This window comes from Bos indicus, chromosome 22 (genome assembly GCF_029378745.1).
Source record: "Bos indicus isolate NIAB-ARS_2022 breed Sahiwal x Tharparkar chromosome 22, NIAB-ARS_B.indTharparkar_mat_pri_1.0, whole genome shotgun sequence".
NCBI classification, from domain to species: Eukaryota; Metazoa; Chordata; class Mammalia; order Artiodactyla; family Bovidae; genus Bos; species Bos indicus.
This window is the reverse complement of record NC_091781.1, coordinates 33,807,448-33,826,039: the sequence shown is the minus strand read 5'-3', so window position 1 is coordinate 33,826,039 and position 18,592 is coordinate 33,807,448. Positions and strand designations below refer to the sequence as shown.

The window sequence follows — 18,592 nt, the reverse complement described above, 5'->3', positions numbered from 1 at the left end:
CAACATGATCAAGCCTCAAGCTGTCTCTTTGTTCCATCCTTATAAATACTGGTAATGATGTTATTAAAACTGAAGTTGCCTGCACTACTTCTTTAGAAACAGAAAATGCTAAGATAAAAATAAACTACTAGACATAATGCTCACATTTACTGTATATAATTTGTTAATTATACATAATTTGTTAATCTTACTTCTGAATTTTTAAATCTTGATGAAACATTAGTAATTTGAAAAACACAATTCAAAAATTAATGTACTTGTTGACTTAGCAGTCTTAACAGCACCTCATGTAACATGACAAAAAAAAAAAAAAAAAATTCAAGCTTAAGGCATTTAGTAAAAGTCCCCTAAAGAAAGAAACGATTGAACATTAGTAATGTGCCATATTCTGGGACCACTTTTAAAAGGTAAATTAGGGAAGGATCAATACATTAAGTCTAAGTTGACATACCAATTTAAAGCCATTAACAAAGAAGAAAAGAAATACTGTTTGAAAAGAACGTTTGAGAGAGACTAAAAACAGCCATAGTGTGGTTGTGGTCAATTTCTTTTCATCAGAACATTCGCTGTATTAATTTTAGATATGTTAATGCAATCTGCTGCAAACTAATTGCAATTGATCCGGAGACCAGCTTCATAGACATATAATACATATTGACGGTTTCTGCATTGACTCAAAATGAAAAGCTGTTTAGAGTCTGTGGCTCTTAAATTGAAAACACAGTGACCACAGTTCTGAAGCCACCGCTGATATTCAAGCCATCACTTCACAAAGTGATCATCTTACAGAATAATGACCTGAGGGCCCCTGTCTTGCTCTAAAACTTCATTAACTCAACTTCATTAATTAAGAATCTATGATATGTCTAGAGACAAACAAGTTGAGTCTACTTTAGCATTTTCATGAGCAGAAAAAAGAAGAGAAACACTTTCTAAGTAGAAGGATGTTGTAAAGAATGTTGGAAATGTAATCAACTGCTAAATAATAACAATGATAATAATAATAATGGTTCCACCTATTACTGAGACTGAGCATGTTCTATGGGTTAGGCATTATAAGTATTCGTATTATCTAATGGCCAAAAAGTCTTGAAAAGTCAAGTATTATTATCTCTGTACTTACCATTAATGCTAACTAACAAATATTCCAAACTGTCCTCCTACCAGGTACTTCCTTGCCTTAGCTGAAGTTAGGTGAGGCCATGCAACTAGTTGCAGGTAATAAGGCATGAGTACATATGGTACATGACACATCAGGTCCAGCATCTGATTATCAACCCGCTACCCATCCAGGCTCTCTCTCATGACCTGGAGATTGTCAGTATTCGAAATGGCAGCTGATCTATGAGCTAGGGGTTAGAGAAAGGACTGACCATCCCCAGGTGGATCACAATGAATGTGCAGTGAAAAATAAACCTTTGTGGACTTTTAGCCATTGACACTTAGCTATTTGCTGTTGCTGCAGAACTTAGCCCATCTATAGCACCTAACTTGTCCTAATAAAAACCATCTTACCAGTTAGGAAACCCAGGCTGCAGGGTTGACCACTGCCCCAATATCACAGATGCCTATAACACAGCAAAGCTTCTCCAATCAACGGTACTGACTGACTATATAATACTGTTGATGCCCTGCGACTATATTCTAGCTCCACATTCTCAGAAGCCTCTTGGTAATAAAGACTGAGATTGGTATAAGCAGGATCATATTCCTGTCTTCAAAAGGCCAAAAATCTACCAGAAATAAGATCCTCAGGAAATGCTGGCACAGTGCATGTAAGGAAAAATGTAGCTGCTCCAGGTTTTGGCAGGAAGGGAAGAGAAGGTATGAGTGGATGCTGACCTAAGACTCTAAAATGGTGTAAGTAGTTTATTTCGTCTCCTAAGAGGAATGACCTGTTAAAACCCTATACTATTATCTTCACTGAAGAAGTCAAGAATCTCCAAGGGAATCTATGAACTCTGGAATGTAACGGAAGAGTTTAAAGATCATGTTGACCCCGTGCCTTTTAGTTGTTCCTGCCTGCTTGCCTTCAAATTTGCCTGTTTGCCTTCAAATCACTTCCTGTGCTCTTTGCAACTGTGTCTGTGTGCACACTCAGTCGTGTCCAACTCTCTGCAGCCCCATGGACTGCAGCCCAACAGTCTCCTTTGTCCATGGAATTTAAAAGGCAAGAATGCTAGACTGGGTTGCCATTTCTTTCTCCAGTGGATCTTTCCGACCGAGGGATTGAACCTGTGTCTCCTGCACTGGCAAGTGGATTCCTGACTGTTGAGCCACTACAGAAGCCTTACTGAGGTCCAGCCTCCTCATTTTGTATTCAAAAACTTGAGACCTAAAGATAGGAAGTAATGTGCCCAGAGACCCTACTGTGAAAGGGACTAATTTCAGTGTTCTTTCCTTCTTTCATACAGATTTTGGCAACGTGACCACATGAGGGACAGCATCATGTTCTCAAAACAGCTGAAGTGGGTGGGCACCTGGGTTTGGTTTCCTTCCGGATTTCTGTTGCTCCCTTCCCTTCCGCATTTCTTTGACAAAGCAAGCATTTCTAAGCTTGGAGGGGAAGGGGAAAATACAACTTAAAAGAAAAGCACCACATAAAGATTTAAGGGCCTATGGGAATAAGGGAGCAGAGGCAGAAGAAAAAGAATGAAAAATGAGGGAAAGGACAAAGAGAACCAAGAGATAAAAAGACAGTGACTAAGCAGGCGAAAATTCATGAGAAAACTCAAAGCACAAAATTAGACAGCTACACAGAAGGAAAAAAAAATGACACGATCAAGAAAGCATCTTTCCCCATGGTTTTAAAATTAGAAGTGTAGAGACTACTGAAATAACACCATGGGAGGGAGAAAATAAACAATAAAGGGCGTTAGAAAGAAATGGGCACCCCATCCTCAAAGAGAGAACACACGAGCCACATCTGCCCACAGGCTCTCTACACGCCCTGTCTTTCTTCAGCCTGACCATCCATGGTCCTGCTTCACTCAGGAAGGCAGCACAACAGAGACTGAGAAAGAGCCAAAAACTCACTGCTAACCAGGAAAACAGAATCTACAACAAAAAGGAGAGGCCATTTTGCCAAAAGTAACAAAGATGCCATTTGACAGGAGAAAACAATGAAGGTCTGATAATGTTATTGATGATCAAACACCAGAGTGACCAACTCCAAAAACAATGTTGACAGCACTGATGGCAGTAACCAAAACACCCACATTCTCTGAACTGGGAAGTCTACTTCTTGAGTGTTTAAACTAGCAGAACACTCACATGTGTACCTGAGATACATAAAAGGTTCTTCTGTGTAGTGGTGTACATAACAGTTTAGTTGAAAGTGATCTAAATGCTCATCAAATAGGAGACTAGTCTTGAGAAATTTGTATGCAGGTCAGGAAGCAATAGTTAGAACTGGACATGGAACAATAGACTGGTTCCAAATAGGAAAAGGAGTTCGTCAAGGCTGTATATTGTCACCCTGTTTATTTAACTTCTATGCAGAGTACATCATGAGAAACGCTGGACTGGAAGAAACACAAACTGGAATCAAGATTGTTGGGAGAAATATCAATAACCTCAGATATGCAGATGACATAACCCTTATGGCAGAAAGTGAAGAGGAACTCAAAAGCCTCTTGATGAAAGTGAAAGCGGAGAGTGAAAAAGTTGGCTTAAAGCTCAACAATCAGAAAACGAAGATCATGGCATCCGGTCCCATCACTTCATGGGAAATAGATGGGGAAACAGTGGAAACAGTGTCAGACTTTATTTTTCTGGGCTCCAAAATCACTACAGATGGTGACTGCAGCCATGAAATTCAAAGACGCTTACTCCTTGGAAGGAAAGTTATGACCAACCTAGATGGCATATTCAAAAGCAGAGACATTACTTTGCCAACAAAGGTCCATCTAGTCAAGGCTATGGTTTTTCCTGTGGTCATGTATGGATGTGAGAGTTGGACTGTGAAGAAGGCTGAGCGCCGAAGAATGGATGCTTTTGAACTGTGGTGTTGGAGAAGACTCTTGAGAGTTCCTTGGACTGCAAGGAGATCCAACCAGTCCATTCTGAAGGAGGTCAGCCCTGGGATTTCTTTGGAAGGAATGATGCTAAAGCTGAAACTGCAGTACTTTGGCCACCTCATGCGAAGAGTTGACTCATTGGAAAAGACTCTGATGCTGGGAGGGATTGGGGGCAGGAGGAGAAGGGGACGACAGAGGATGAGATGGCTGGATGGCATCACTGACTCGATGGACGTGAGTCTCAGTGAACTCCAGGAGCTGGTGATGGACAGGGAGGCCTGGCGTGCTGCGATTCGTGGGGTCGCAAAGAGTCGGACACGACTGAGCGACTGATCTGATCTGATCTGATAATTTAAAACAAACAAAAACTTTATTATTTGTGGAATGAAAATCAATTTACTCAAAAACACTGAGAGGAAGTCCTTAAACCTAGGCTTTAACCCAAATGTATAACCTCGAGTCTATTAACTTGCCTAGACAATGAAGGGTTTGCTCGCTTACTTAAATGTAGCAGGGTTTTTTCAAGTGAGGTGTGAAACTGGGGTGGGAGAGCAAAGGCTTGCTTTCTCTGTGACACAGAACTACCACTTCTAACACATACACCTGCTATTAGGCAGGAAGAGGCTCTTAAACCTCATTTTGAGCTCTCAAAAGCATTGATAAGAGTGGAATACAAACAAGGAATTAGCTATAAACTCGAAAGAAAATACATTTCCCTCTCATTACAGGCAAGGAAGGCAGATGCTCGGTGGGCTATGGCAGGCCAAGAGTTGGTATTATTTGCTATATTTTCATTTTTGCCAATGTTATTCTGTATGCAAATTAGGACCCATAAATCTACCTTAGTCACATTACCTAGGAAATACTAGGCTTCAAATAAACGTGTTGGTGCAAATGAAAAGACAGATATAACTTGATGTGTCTCAGTAAGAGTACCATAAAAAGGTCTGCTTGCTTAAAACAGACTCTGATGAAGTAGAAACTTGACTGATGCCCTGGAAAAGAGATTAAGTGTTTATAACTCTTAATAACCTGTTTATAACATAATATAATCATAACATAATCATAACAATAATAATAATAGCACTTTTCTATTTAGCCTTTTATGTGATAATACCAGCAGGTCAACTCCTGCTTCACAAAGAAAACATGCTAAAGAAACAGATAAAGAAGAGCAGCGTCATGATTTGAAGCCTAAGCCTATGGAAAGGACAGAATAATGTCAGAAGAAAGAGCAGGAAAGTGAGTACCAAGACTCTGTTATATTTACTGTGTGTTCAAGCTAAAGTGTGGGGCCTTCATGTGGATAACCTTTGAAAATATAGCATCCTTTCTGTCCAGAACTGGCCATGTGCCATTCACGTTATTCCCATTTTGCACACTGTAAGGAAGTTAATTAACCAATTAACGAGTCACCTGTGGCTGAGTCCCTGAACTCTAACAGGGGTACAGAGGAAAGCTACCCTCTATGGATGAGAGAAATGGCAGCTGAAACGAGGTTCCTCATTTACAAGGGAGAAAACAAACAGGCCCATCCTTACAGGTTGCTGTAGGGAACTTTAGTACTTTGGCCACCTCATGCGAAGAGTTGACTCATTGGAAAAGACTCTGATGCTAGGAGGGATTGGGGGCAGGAGGAGAAGGGGATGACAGAGGATGAGATGGCTGGATGGCATCACCGACTCGATGGACCTGAGTTTGAGTGAACTCCGAGAGATGGTGATGGACAGGGAGGCCTGGCATGCTGCGGTTCATGGGGTCGCAGAGAGTCGGACATGACTGAGCGACTGAACTGAACTGAACTGAGGGACTAAATACAAATCAATTAGAACAATGCCCAGTGTATCATAAGCACCAAAAAGAGGTTAGCTACTATGATTTAATGTAGAAAAACAAATCAGGAGAAAAGGGTGACAAGGAGACATTGAGGAATCATTAGAATAAAAATAGTAGGTGATCATATAAACAATAAAGATGGGGAACATGTGTGTCTGAAGCAGGATCCTGGAGCAACACCACCCCGTTGTGTGTGGGGACAGTGGGCAGGATGTGGATTGCTTCTGTGGGGGAGGAGGAGATTACCAGTTAGAGGGGAATGGACATCAGGGGGGCTCTTTAGTTACCACGGAAACCAGAGAGGGGCATGCTTCTTACTACCCCTTTCATAAGAACAATCAATAGCTGGGACATGGGGCAAGTTCACAGAAAGGTCAGTCAAGAGAGTAGGGTGTAGGTGAAGCAGGCACTGGTCGGACAGGGGATGGACAGAAAGCAAGAGAACAGCCATCTTGAGTGGCCTGGCCTACAGTGATCAAGAGAAGTAATACTTGAACTCTTCTTTACAATAAACTATTAGATGAGGATCAGACTAGGAGCCTGAGGCTATTCACGCCTCACTTACAATACATCTCTGATAGTACATCTTCTCTAAGGCCCACAGTAAGGGGGGCAGCAACTGTTACAAAAATAAAATAATCTGTCCTAGCAGGGAAGAATTCAAAGCTGCCCTTTCAGACTCTCCAGACACTGGATCACAGCCGGATGCTATTTTAGATTTAATTCTTCTTTGAGTACCTTGACAAAGTATTGTATTTTAAGACTACACCAAATACTAGCTGGCAATTGTTAAGTGCCACGAAGCTGCAGAAACTGTATTAGATACTAGAAAAGTGCTATGTCAATTAATTCTCACAACCACTCTACAAGGAACAAACTAGCAGAAGCCCATTTTACACATGAGCAAGTGAAGGCTCAGGAAAGCTAAGTGGTTACAGGCAAAGCCGCATTCTAGTCCAGGATTGTGTGTGTCAGACTCCAGAGTCTGTGCTCTTTAGTAAGGCAGAAATCCTGAATGGCCTCCTAGCCCACAAAAGTGGGTCCTGGGCAGTGAAATAAACTGGGGCGAGAGGAGAGGCGGGAGGTTCTGTTTTGTGGATTTCACTGTAGAACAGTACTGAGCAGAACTGGAACGGAGGTTCAAGGGAAAAATGAGAAGCTCTGAATAAGAGAGAGGTTCCTGAATGGATTTCACTAAGTCAAAAGAATTAAGATGCTCAAAGATACTGCTTCATTCTTTTTATCCTAGGTTCAGCAGAAAAGCAGCACTTTTTTTAAGGAGGAAAGAAATGTAAAACTCTTTGTAGTAAGGACAGATGTCCAAAGGGGGCTTCACTCCATAACTCCACACTGCTGCTCTGCCAGCAGCAAGAAAGAAAGAGAAAAAATACAACCCCAAAAAACATTAGCATATTAACACAACAGCAGAAACAAATGTATAAAAGGCTCTAAATATCCTGAGAAGCAGTGTTTCAAAATGCCTGCCTGTTCCCTGGTGAAGAGTATGCCAGCTTGATTATGTTTTGAAAGAAAATCACCTTAAGTTTACACTGTGAACAGAAGTGGGCAAGATTTATTTATACAGAGAAAGAAAACAAATTAGGTAGCATAAACATATGCTTGCATTTTAACTCCTACCAAACAATTAGGCAGAAGCTATACCTTCTTCATTTATTCAACAATTTTCCACTGGACTTTAAAATGTGGCGGTAACTATGCTTGGCAACCAAGATCAACAGTACAGGCATGTTTTTTGCCATCACAGAGTTTGCATCCTAAGACAGGAAGCAAGGAAGAAAGACGTGAGCACATAAATGAAGAGTATAATTACAAAGAAGCTTATGAAGGAAATAAAATATGCATAATAAATGATGGAGGCTAACTGCAGATTGAGCAGTCACCTCCGAGGAAATGTGATCCATGCAAAAACCTAAAGTCAGAAAGCAGGGAGACATGTGAAGTAACCATGAGAATTCAAGCAGACTGTTCTGACGCAGGAAAGGCTCAGTATGACCAGAACAAGGGGGAATCCTGAAAGGGATAAGGGTGGAAAGGTGAGCAGGGACCAGGCCCTGCAGGTGCTTTTAAGCTACAGAGTAGAGTTGAGATTATTTTTACTCACAGTTAGGATGAGAAGATCAAATTCACATTTTAGAAAAATGACTGTGTCTTCTGTTTAACAGAATGAAACCAATTATAAGAGAGCACTATTAAACCAGAATAGAGCCTGCAACCTTTTTCTGTAAATAACCAAATAGTAAATACTATAGGCTTGGAGGCTAGATAGTCTCAGTTGCAACTATTCAACTCTGCTTTTGTAGCACAAGCAGACTTATTAGATAATACATAAATAAATGGGCAGGACTGTGTTCCAATAAATCTTTATTTACAAAAACGATGTGGCTAGCAGGCCACAGTTTGTAGAATCCTCAACTAGACAACAGAGAAGGTGGTGGAGATGGAAACAGAAATGGAGGGCAGAATTTGGTAATTAAGCAAAGCTTCCTCATGGATTACATGTGGGGAATAAAGTAAAAATACATCTAGTATTAGACACACACATGCACCCAACACACACACACTTTACAAGGTTCGTTCATTAAGCCTGGTGAGTTTTACGTACCTGCTACTCATAAAAAAGCATTTCTTTAGAAACAATCTTAACTTTGGACTTTTTTGCCCAAACTGGCCTTTGCATTACACTTAATTATTGACACTTCTGTACATCATTTTACAACATCAGAGCTGCTGGGTCTTTGATCTTATAAACTTCTTTCATTATTTAATATAGATCCCAGTGGGCAACAGGCAAACGGCCCTCCTATAGCACTCTCCTGCTACAGTGGCCCATCTGCAGCTTCTCTCCAAGGAGAAAACAGAATTCCTCCTTTAATTAAAGAGAAAGCAAGCAGAAATAGTAAAAAAAAAAAAAAGAAGAAGAAGAAGAAATGAAACCTAAGGATTAATAAAATGTAGCATATCCAATGGAATTTCTTAAAATGTTTTGAATGAATAAGCCAACTCTTGAAATAGATCAACACAAATTTTCAAAGCAAAACAGAGAGAGGGAAAAGAAAGCAAGTGACAGACAAGAGGGGGACACATAAGAGTATGCATACTTAAACAGGAAAAATAATAATATTAAACAAACTTATGGAGATAAATAAAGGGGTTCCGAGCATGCTACCCCAAAAATATGCCATTCAGGCATAAGGATTTTTCTGAGCTAAAGGAAAACAAAAAGAAACAGACACAAGAAAAACTCTCTGCTCCCAACTACCTCTCTCTCTCCCTGTCCCTGACACACACATGCACGAACAAGGAAGGACAGGATGACCCTTCTTTCAATTTTTTTTTTTTTTATATGAAGTATAGCCAACTAACAACATTGTGATAGTTTCAGGGGGACAGCAAAGGGATTCAGTCTTCCATATACTTGTATCCATTCTCCCCCAAACTCCCCTCCCAAGGGTAGAATGATTCTTAATCAGGGGAGATAAATCTAGACTCACCACAGAAACACCAGAGGGATCAACTCAAGGAACCTACTAACTAGTCCTTACCTCCCATCAGTATCCCCCACCTATTTAACCTCCCACAATCTGCTCCCCCTAGAAGTCCTTTTCCTTCATCCTATCACTCCCCTACAAATTTACTGTTCTGTTAAGATGCTACAAAAGCCTGAGTTCTGATCACCTCTTTAAGTTACTCATCACTGAGTGCTGCCATGTGTGTGCACACTGCACCTGTTTTTCTTTTTTCTCAGCCTAATTTGAAGGAACCCAGACAATGAACCGAAGATGGGTAGAGGAAAAGTTTTTCCCTCTGCAACAATGTGAGTTAACATATCAACAATTTAAAAAATGGCATGCCAAGTTTAGAACAGTGACTAGGTTAGACAGTCAGAGAGAGATATTAGTTTGGGGAAAGGGTACCAAGAGACTTCAACAGTATCAAGTACACTTTATGACCTTTATTTAAACATTATATGCGTATGTGCTCAATCGTGTCCAACTCTTTGCAACACCATGAACTGTAGCCTGCCAAGAGCCTCTGTACACAGAAATTTTCCTGGCAAGAATACTGGAGTGGGTTGCCACTTCCTTCTCCAATCTTCCTGACCCAGGGATCGAACCTGTGTCTCCTGCCTTAGCAGGCAGATTCTTTACCACAGTGCCACCTGGTAAGCCCATTTAAACATTATCTGAGTAAATATAAAAAGAAAGCAGCATTTGAAACTTCTTCATATTGGACACACATATGACTTGATAGTAATCTCGTCATTACCCATTTTTAAAATACAGTTATATACTTAACACAATAAATTTAATAACTATGCCTAATTCCATGAGTTAAGATGGATTTATTAATCAATAAAATACAAGACAGCAAGCCAGAAAAAATCTTCAACAGAAGAAGTAAAAAATCAGATCTAAAAGAAATCTGGGATCATGCTGTGCCAATAGCTCACACTGTACATGAGTAACTGAGCTCTGGAGGACTTCCTACCCCTGCTGCCAAGCTGTCACAGCCTTATGAAGCCAGCATGAAGCATCCACCCGCGTGCTCAGGCCCTTCCAGCACACCAGCACTACAGCTGTGCAGAACAGGTGAGCTCAGGGCAGCAGGGGAGGACACAGCTTTTCATCTATGAATTGTCTCAGGGCTGTGCCAGGTGGCTTGCTTTTATGTCAGGTTCACGTTCATAAAACTTGTTTCTGCTCATTACTAGCATGAGTGAGTAACTCTAGAATTTCCTGAAAATCAGGTCACTCTTTCACCTCATAAAAAGTGTGTGTGTTTGTGTGTGTGTGAGAGAGAGAGATATACTTCACTCATGCAAGTGAGTCTCTCTGGTAGTCTCTGTGGCTTTGGGGTTCCAAGAATAGTCTTCATGCAAAGTGCTTACTGGAAAACAAATTCAGAACAGTGGAATAATACAACAGCCAGTGCTCAACCTTGTATTCTGGGGCCATTAATTGGTCAGCTAATCCCAGTCAATCATTTTATGCATTTACACATGCCACCAGAGGAGATTACATGAATACTCAGAGAAGAGAAAACACTAGATACTTTTCTTCAGCAACCTTGCCCAAAGGTGTGAGAAGACTGTTTTCAAGAACTCCACCTCAAATGAGCTTGTGACACTGAGTAAGTAAAGCAGAGATATTAGTGAAGCAGAACACCAAATCTTCCAGGGTTGCTGGGAGGATATAAACACAGAAGGTCTGTGAAGGTGTTTTGTTACATGTGTTCAGCATGGCCATTACCATGAGTCACAAATGTCAACTCAGTGCATCAGATTCAGCTCCCCAATAGAGCCCTGCCGCCTTCCCCACTCCATTCCCTTCATTTCCCAATTTGTCAGCTCTCCTTAAATTATTCCCTGAAGTCCTTTCCAATAAATTCAGTAGAAAGCTTGCAAAGGGCCAACTTTATTTCAGTCAACCCACTTGTGCTCCTTCTAACAATCTAATAGCACTTAATAGTTTAGGATACATTTGAGTTTAATGGGATTTACCTGATAGAAATAGACTTCTCATGGCTTCTTTATAGAAGCAACTTTGAGTGACCTAGCTAACTCAATCTCACAAGTTCACCTGTCACCCTGGCACACTTAAGAAATGACTCGGAGAATAGTAAATGATCAACCTTTGCTGGGGAAATTCCTGAGATCGTCTGACATTTTGAAGGTTTGCTGTACAGAATGATAATTGGTGTCTGCAAGGTTCCAAGTGCATTATTTGTGTTTAGAAGGAGACTTCATTCTTGTTGATGAATGAAATACTACTACTCTGGGAAGTGAGATCTTAGAATTGTCTGTTAAGAAAGTAATCAACATATACAGTGTCCCTTTCTTCATGTTTCCACTGGCAGAATTCCCACTTATAAGAGAAACTACAGTCTCAAGTGTTAAATCTGATTGCCCAATATCCCATATAAATGTCCTACTTAGAAAAATAGACACCAGACCTTTTGATTCATATTAGTCATCTCTTGCAATAATCTGAGTTTCTTTAGTCAAAGTTGGAAAGGCAGAGATTGCTAAATTTTACATATATCTGTATAAATAACCCACAGAAGTGAATCTTCAAGGCAAGCTTTCAGAAAATTAGATAACATGAAAATGAAACTTCAAAATAATTCCTGAAAAGAGAATTTATCCCACAGCATAGGATACGTGACATTCACTTTGTTCCAGAAAACTTTTGAAAGAAATACTGTCATTCATTTGAAAAGTATGTCGTGATGATAGAAAAACCTGAAAAGCACACACAGACGGAAGGACTTACAAAATAGACAATGTGACACTCAATATCTGAGCAGCAAAGAAAATAATATTCTAATCATTCTATAGCCTCTTAAAATTGAGGGATTCAAAAGAACCTAAGAAATCTCAAGAAAGTTTAATCCTAATTATTTCCCTTTCGAGAACCTAGAGTGAAATGTTATACAATATTACTACAAATAAACACCTGGTCCAAACTAAAAGTTAACAGAGAAAATGAGAAATAAAACTACAAAATATGATGTGCTGCTTGGTAATGTTGTGATGAAGGGTTCGGGAGCTGACAGTGAGAAACAGGCTTAAAAGGGTGAAGCTAAAGATCTGGTGGTCCATCTTTGCCCTGCCGTTCATTGGTAGATGACTTTTTACCTTCTTTACTTAAGTTAAATAAAATTATCAACCACTACAATCTTACAAGGCTGTAGAAAAAAGAAAAAAATGAACAACGTCTATGACATTCCTTTTCAATCTGATCTGGGATCAAGAAACAACACAGAAAGGCAAGAAATGAGAAGACGGTGCTCCATTACTTTCCACGTGGCCAGATTCAGCCAGCATCCAATGGCTATCCCAGGATTAACAGCCTAAATAACTCGCCCTTGGGACTTCCCTGGTGGTCCAATGGCTAAGACTTTGAGCTCCCAATGCAGGAGGCCCAGGTTCAATCCTTGGTCTGGGAAGTAGATCCTATATACTGCAACTAAGACCCAGTACATCCCAATAAATAAATATCAAAAAAAGATAATAATAACTCCTTTCCCTTGTTGGCTGCCAAGCTCTTTTCTGGAGGACCTCCTCCTTTGTCTCTAGTGGAGGACACTCCCCGTGGATCTGTGGATATCTGTGATTTCCACAGATCCTGCCATCTTTGAGGCACCTGACCTTCCCAAGGCAGAGGAAACACCCAAAGGAAATACTGCCAAAATGATGGCTGGAAGTGATCTGCCACCTTGAGACCAAGTCCCCTCCCAAAAGCAATCAGACTAGTAAGCATTACCTACTCTACAAGGTTAGAACAAAAGCTAAACAGAGTAGGGACACAGAAAGGAAGAACACAAGATTGGGCCAAAATGTCTAAACAAAACAGTTATAGCAGCACTGGAGAAAATAATAGTGAAGAAAGGAGTACCTTGGTAGACCAGAAGTTGAGAAAAATCCCTGAAGAATGTCAGGCAAACAGGAACTAGACTGAAATAGAATCCCACATCTAAAACAACTAGGACAGGAATTGTACCAGAAGTGGAAGTAACGGGTTATACTTGAAACTTGAAGGCTGGTACACAGGGAGCACAGGAGGGGCCAAGGCAACCATTAGGGTGACTTAACTGATGTCAGGTAGTATAAGATATGCGAGACAAAAAGCGGTGTTTTGGGGCACCTGGGCCCAAGGGCTGACACAGTGGCCCAGGTGCCCCCTGACACCCTGGGAAAAGCCTGGTTACTGACACGTTCCATGGGACGACATGCTCAGCCCCTCCCCCACAGTCACTGACAGCAGGATGCTGTAAGAACAAAGTCAGTAATAAACAGTGTAAGCCCACCAACATCAGGAAAGAGAAACAAAGAGAACTAATATCTGAGAGAAAAAAAACTCATATAGAACAAAGCACAAAACTATGCCTTAAAAAAATAATACATCAGACATGTCACAGAATAATGTAGTAATTAAAAAATTTATCTAAAGATCTTGAAATTTTTTAATTGATCAGTGGAAAAAAACAGGCAAGAAGAGATCTGTTGAAAGTAAATATTTTCAGAAGATAAAAGAGTGAACTAGAAATTGGAGGAGAGAAGTTTATGGTCAAGTATCTGCCAAATACACCATTTTACTTCATTACTTACAAATTCTCAACACAAATTATCTTATTAAAGGTTCTGAGAAGTCCAATCATTTAAAAAATATGCATATTTAGATATATTTCACAGTTTTCCCCTAACAAATTTTCACTTGACATTTGCTTTAGATCTCGTGGAACTAGCTACTCCCTTAGGAAATGTCATAGATTGCAAAGAAATTCAAGTACACAACTAACCATAATATCAGATGGAAGGAAACAGGAGCTGTCTCCCCTTTGTGTGAAAGTACATATTTGTTTTTTCAGGTATTTCCACTTATCTTATTGTTCTGCACAACCTCTTTGGGATTCAGTGCAGAACGAGGGCCCACACTTCAACCTTATCACTATGTGCCAGTTATTAAGCTATTTTTTATCAGTTCTGAAACCTCCCGTCTAGATGCCCACCACTCTGCTAACTGAAACTGTGCAAATCACTTTCTCCTTTGCCAGCCGGCTTCCCATTATGTTCTGCCAGTACATGGCACCACTGCAAGACGAGAAGGCTGGAGGATGGAGAAAGTATCTGCTCCTTTCAGGGTATGACATTCCTTCATGAGAGCTCCGAGTCCCAGCTCTTCACCCTGGCAGTATCAGTTGGTTCCAAGAGCACCTGCTTTCAGTTTACAAGGTTCTGCCTATATGCCTAGACTAGCCTCAGAGCCATTGGAACGCTGCCAGGCAGTGCCTCCTCCTGAATGTTCTAGGTCCCAGCACTGCAGGATTCCTCCTCCCATTTCCAAGTTCTTGGAGAGTTTATTCCAGGGGTGGTAGCTGCTTCCTACAGTTACAATTTCTGCTTTAGTCAGGGTTCTCTTTTTGTACCTGCAGTCCTCCCAACATTTCTTTCATCAACTTGCTACATTATTCTTGTTAAAATAACTAGTGCAGTTGACTAAACTCCAAATGAAAAAAGCAGGAATGGAAAGTATGAATACAGAGAAATTTAGGCAACGCTGTTCCTGTTTGATGACTCTTTATCTGTGCTGCTGCTGCTGCTAAGTCGCTTCAGTCATGTCCGACTCTGTGCGACCCCATAGACGGCAGCCCAGCAGGCTCCCCCATCCCTGGGATTCTCCAGGCAAGAACACTGGAGTGGGCTGCCATTTCCTTCTCCATATCTGTAACTAATATTATATGTTTATAGAATGTCAAGTCCATCAGGCCCAAACTTGTCTGTTCACAGATGAATGTCCAGTGCTTAGAACACTGTATGATACATAGCAAGTACTCAATTCAGTTTTTTATGGAATGAATGCCATGTGTGAACATTCAAGATGGACAAAGGTACATCAACTCCCAAAATCTCTCAGGAGGACCCTGATATACAGTTGGAAGGAATATTTTGACAGGGTGTTTGGGATGAACTTTCTTGTTTATATATTGTCTCTTACTACTTTCTCACTACAACTGCAGAGCTGAGTAGTCACAACAGAGACTGCACAGCTACAAAGCTTAAAATACCTACTATATGGTCTTTGAAGAAACAATTTGATGACTCCTGTCCTCAATATGAGATGGGGACAGGTTACTTGAGAATCCAGAGAAGGAAACTGCATCCTCATACCCTCCTTCATCAGCACTGGGAGTCCTACAGGAGAGTTTTTTACCTCACTAGCTAAGGGAAAGCATACATGAGGCTTTCCAGGGCAGATACAGTAAGACTACTTCATTAAGTAAAGTCAAGCTATGGATTTTGATAAGTCTTTCTGACTGGCAACAGAAACATCTTGCTAGCCCAAATGTCCTTTCTTACCAGTCCAGATTATGGGAGAAGAGGTCTATTTGTAGAGGGACAGGGCAAAAGAAAAGGGAGGGGAATTCTGGGTATGTTGTTTTATTTCCCAACTGAGAAAATACAAAACAGCCAGGAATTAACTCAGAAAGTGATTCCACTACAGGGAATAAGATGGAAATTCTCATCCAGGAGCTATCAAATCCAAGTTTTGAGCACATTTTCTGCAGAGTACCACACATAGTCAATTTCCTTGAGAAGAGTTCCTTCTCTAAAACTACACAAGTAGAAGGAGCGTGAGAAGCTCCAGACTGTAAATCTCATTTTGCTAAGCCTTTCTACGGCAATTCCAGAGGTGCTCCTTCTCCTCCCACTAATATCATTTTATGACCAGAAAGTCTCAAGAGCAGACACTAATTTTCACAAATCCTTATCTGTATTAGGAGCTGAAAGACTGTGTCCCATTATTGATGGAAAAAGAAGACTAACGATGAGCAGAGTTCCCTAGCCTCATCTCATCAATGAACAGCAGCAGATCCAGCAGCAGAACCAGCTTTTTCCCCCACACAAAACTTGCCTAACTCAGCTTACTCAATAAATAACCTCTAAACAGTTTATTTAAATTTATAGGTGTGGCTTATAAACTTTATACATAGAATGCTACACCCCAAACTAGCAAGGGTGCTCTCTTCTGAGGAAGGCACAGGGCATAGGAGATTTTATTTTTATTATAACAGCCAATGATTTTAATTCTGTACCAAAGGCATAAACTACTTTTTCAAATGAATAATTTTCTCCAGAAAACCTTTCCCGATTTCCTAAATCAGGATTCAGCAAACCACAGTCCATTGGACATATCTACCCACCAGCCAATTTTTGTAAATAAAGTTTTATTGGAATACAGCCACATCTATTCTTTTACATATTGTCAAGGGCTGCTTTCACTTTACAGTTGGTAATAGTTGAGTGGTTGGTTCCAATCAAGAATGTAAGCAGCAGGAGTCTAAAATATTTACTATATGGTCCTTTAGAGAAAATATTTGCTAATCTAAAATCTACATCAGCATTCCATTCCTAGCTCAATCTTTCTCACCAAAGTCCATCATTTTCCCTCACAGCATCTCTCAAAGTGCGACTGATGACATAATTGTGTGATCTGTCAATGTTTGGGCATCCCAAGAAACTATGATGGCCTCAAAGGCACATACCAGCCCTGATGGCTTCACCAATGCATCCCTCGTGCCTGGTCAGTCCTGATGTGTACAAAGCACTTTATAAGTATTGGCAGAGTGATAACAGTTTATTAGATATACAGACCACAGATAAAATGATCTCAACCTAAAACCGGGGCCACCAAACTGCCTTCATAGGAGACAACAACAGTTCTTGTGACACTAAATTAGACAAGGTCAGGCACTTTCTGAGCTAAGCCATTTCCTTCTCCAAGCGGTTCAGTATTCATGTTTTTAGAATGATCCAATTTTCAGTCTACATGCCCACCACTTATCTCTAAGACTACAATGGTGAAAAGTTTCTTTCTACATTTTACCTTATATTACCTACAAATGGCAGTTCACACAAACACAAACTCTACAGGGAAGAATGTACCTCAGAGTACATTTATTTAACACCTACTATGTGTCAGCCATGCTTAGACACACAGGAAGGTGATTAAAATCATGGACTTTGCAAAGACCTGCTTTTGAGCCCTTGCCCTACTATGTTGATGACCATGACCATTAACAGGAAGTGACCACAGGAGATAACTGTCCCAGTACATAAATTTAGAAACAGGAAGGTAGGAAGAGGATTATCCCCAACTGCAGGTGAAAAACTGAAGCACAGAAGACTAGACATGTTTCCAAGTTCTCAGGAATCCTAACCAAATTTGTGGAGCTCATGAGCTTAATTACTATCCTGTCAGGTTATCATCTGTCATCAATGAGATCCTCCCCTTGAAGTATGAATCATAGTGCCTAACACAAAGAAGACACTCAATAAATGCTTTTACTATTATAACTATTATATTGTCATAAATATCTACAGTCAATAAAAGAATCTGTTTTACTCCACAGATGTAATGGATGTGTACAGGGATGAATGTACAGGTACCACATTTTTTAATTAATAAGCTTAAGCCAGAAACCAAAAAGCAAGAACAAATTAATAATGAAAAGTTAAATGTTTTTAAAGTTATTCAAAAGGACATGATTATGTTTTTCTAGCTGTTTCACAGGCTGATTCAGGTAAAATTTCTCTAATTCCATGCTAGATGGAGTACTTACTACCAAGATGTATCCATTAAATATTTATTATATCAATATTCAAAAACACTGCAATACACTGCAATCAATTTCTGAAGTGAGGTCATTTACACAGAGGTCAAACCTTTAAAATACAGAAACAGCAAATGAATTTTGCATGTTTTCATAAAGCAAGTTCTAAACCAAAATCCGTATGACTCCTTCAGTGTATATTTGATTTCCTCATGTCTTATAACCTATGAAATAGTGTAAATCCCCAAGTATACATGAAATTAAGGACATATTCCATAATGAAATGCCAGGAAAACATTTAGTTTTAATAGTGAAAGCTGTAATCAGTATCAGTTAAAAAACAATGCTTCCTATCAGTGTCAACAACTTTTCCTAGCAATAGTAAAGCCTAAACTTGTCTAGGGCTTCCCTGGTAGCTCAGTTAATAAAGAATTCGCCCGCAATGTGGGAGACCTGGGTTTGATCCCTGGGTTGGGAAGATTCACTGAAGGAGGGCATGGCAACCGACTCCAGTATTCTTGCCTGGAGAATCCCCATGGACAGAGGAGCCTAGTAGGCTACAGTACATGGGGTCATAAAGAGTTGGATACAACTGAGCAACT

General features: G+C 40.2%; 1 protein-coding gene across 5 annotated transcripts in view; it reads right to left on the bottom strand.

The window, feature by feature from the left end:
- The window catches only part of SUCLG2 (succinate-CoA ligase GDP-forming subunit beta), a 515,982-nt gene that overhangs the window by 448,761 nt on the left and 48,629 nt on the right, over positions 1-18,592 (bottom strand). The window lies entirely within an intron of this gene.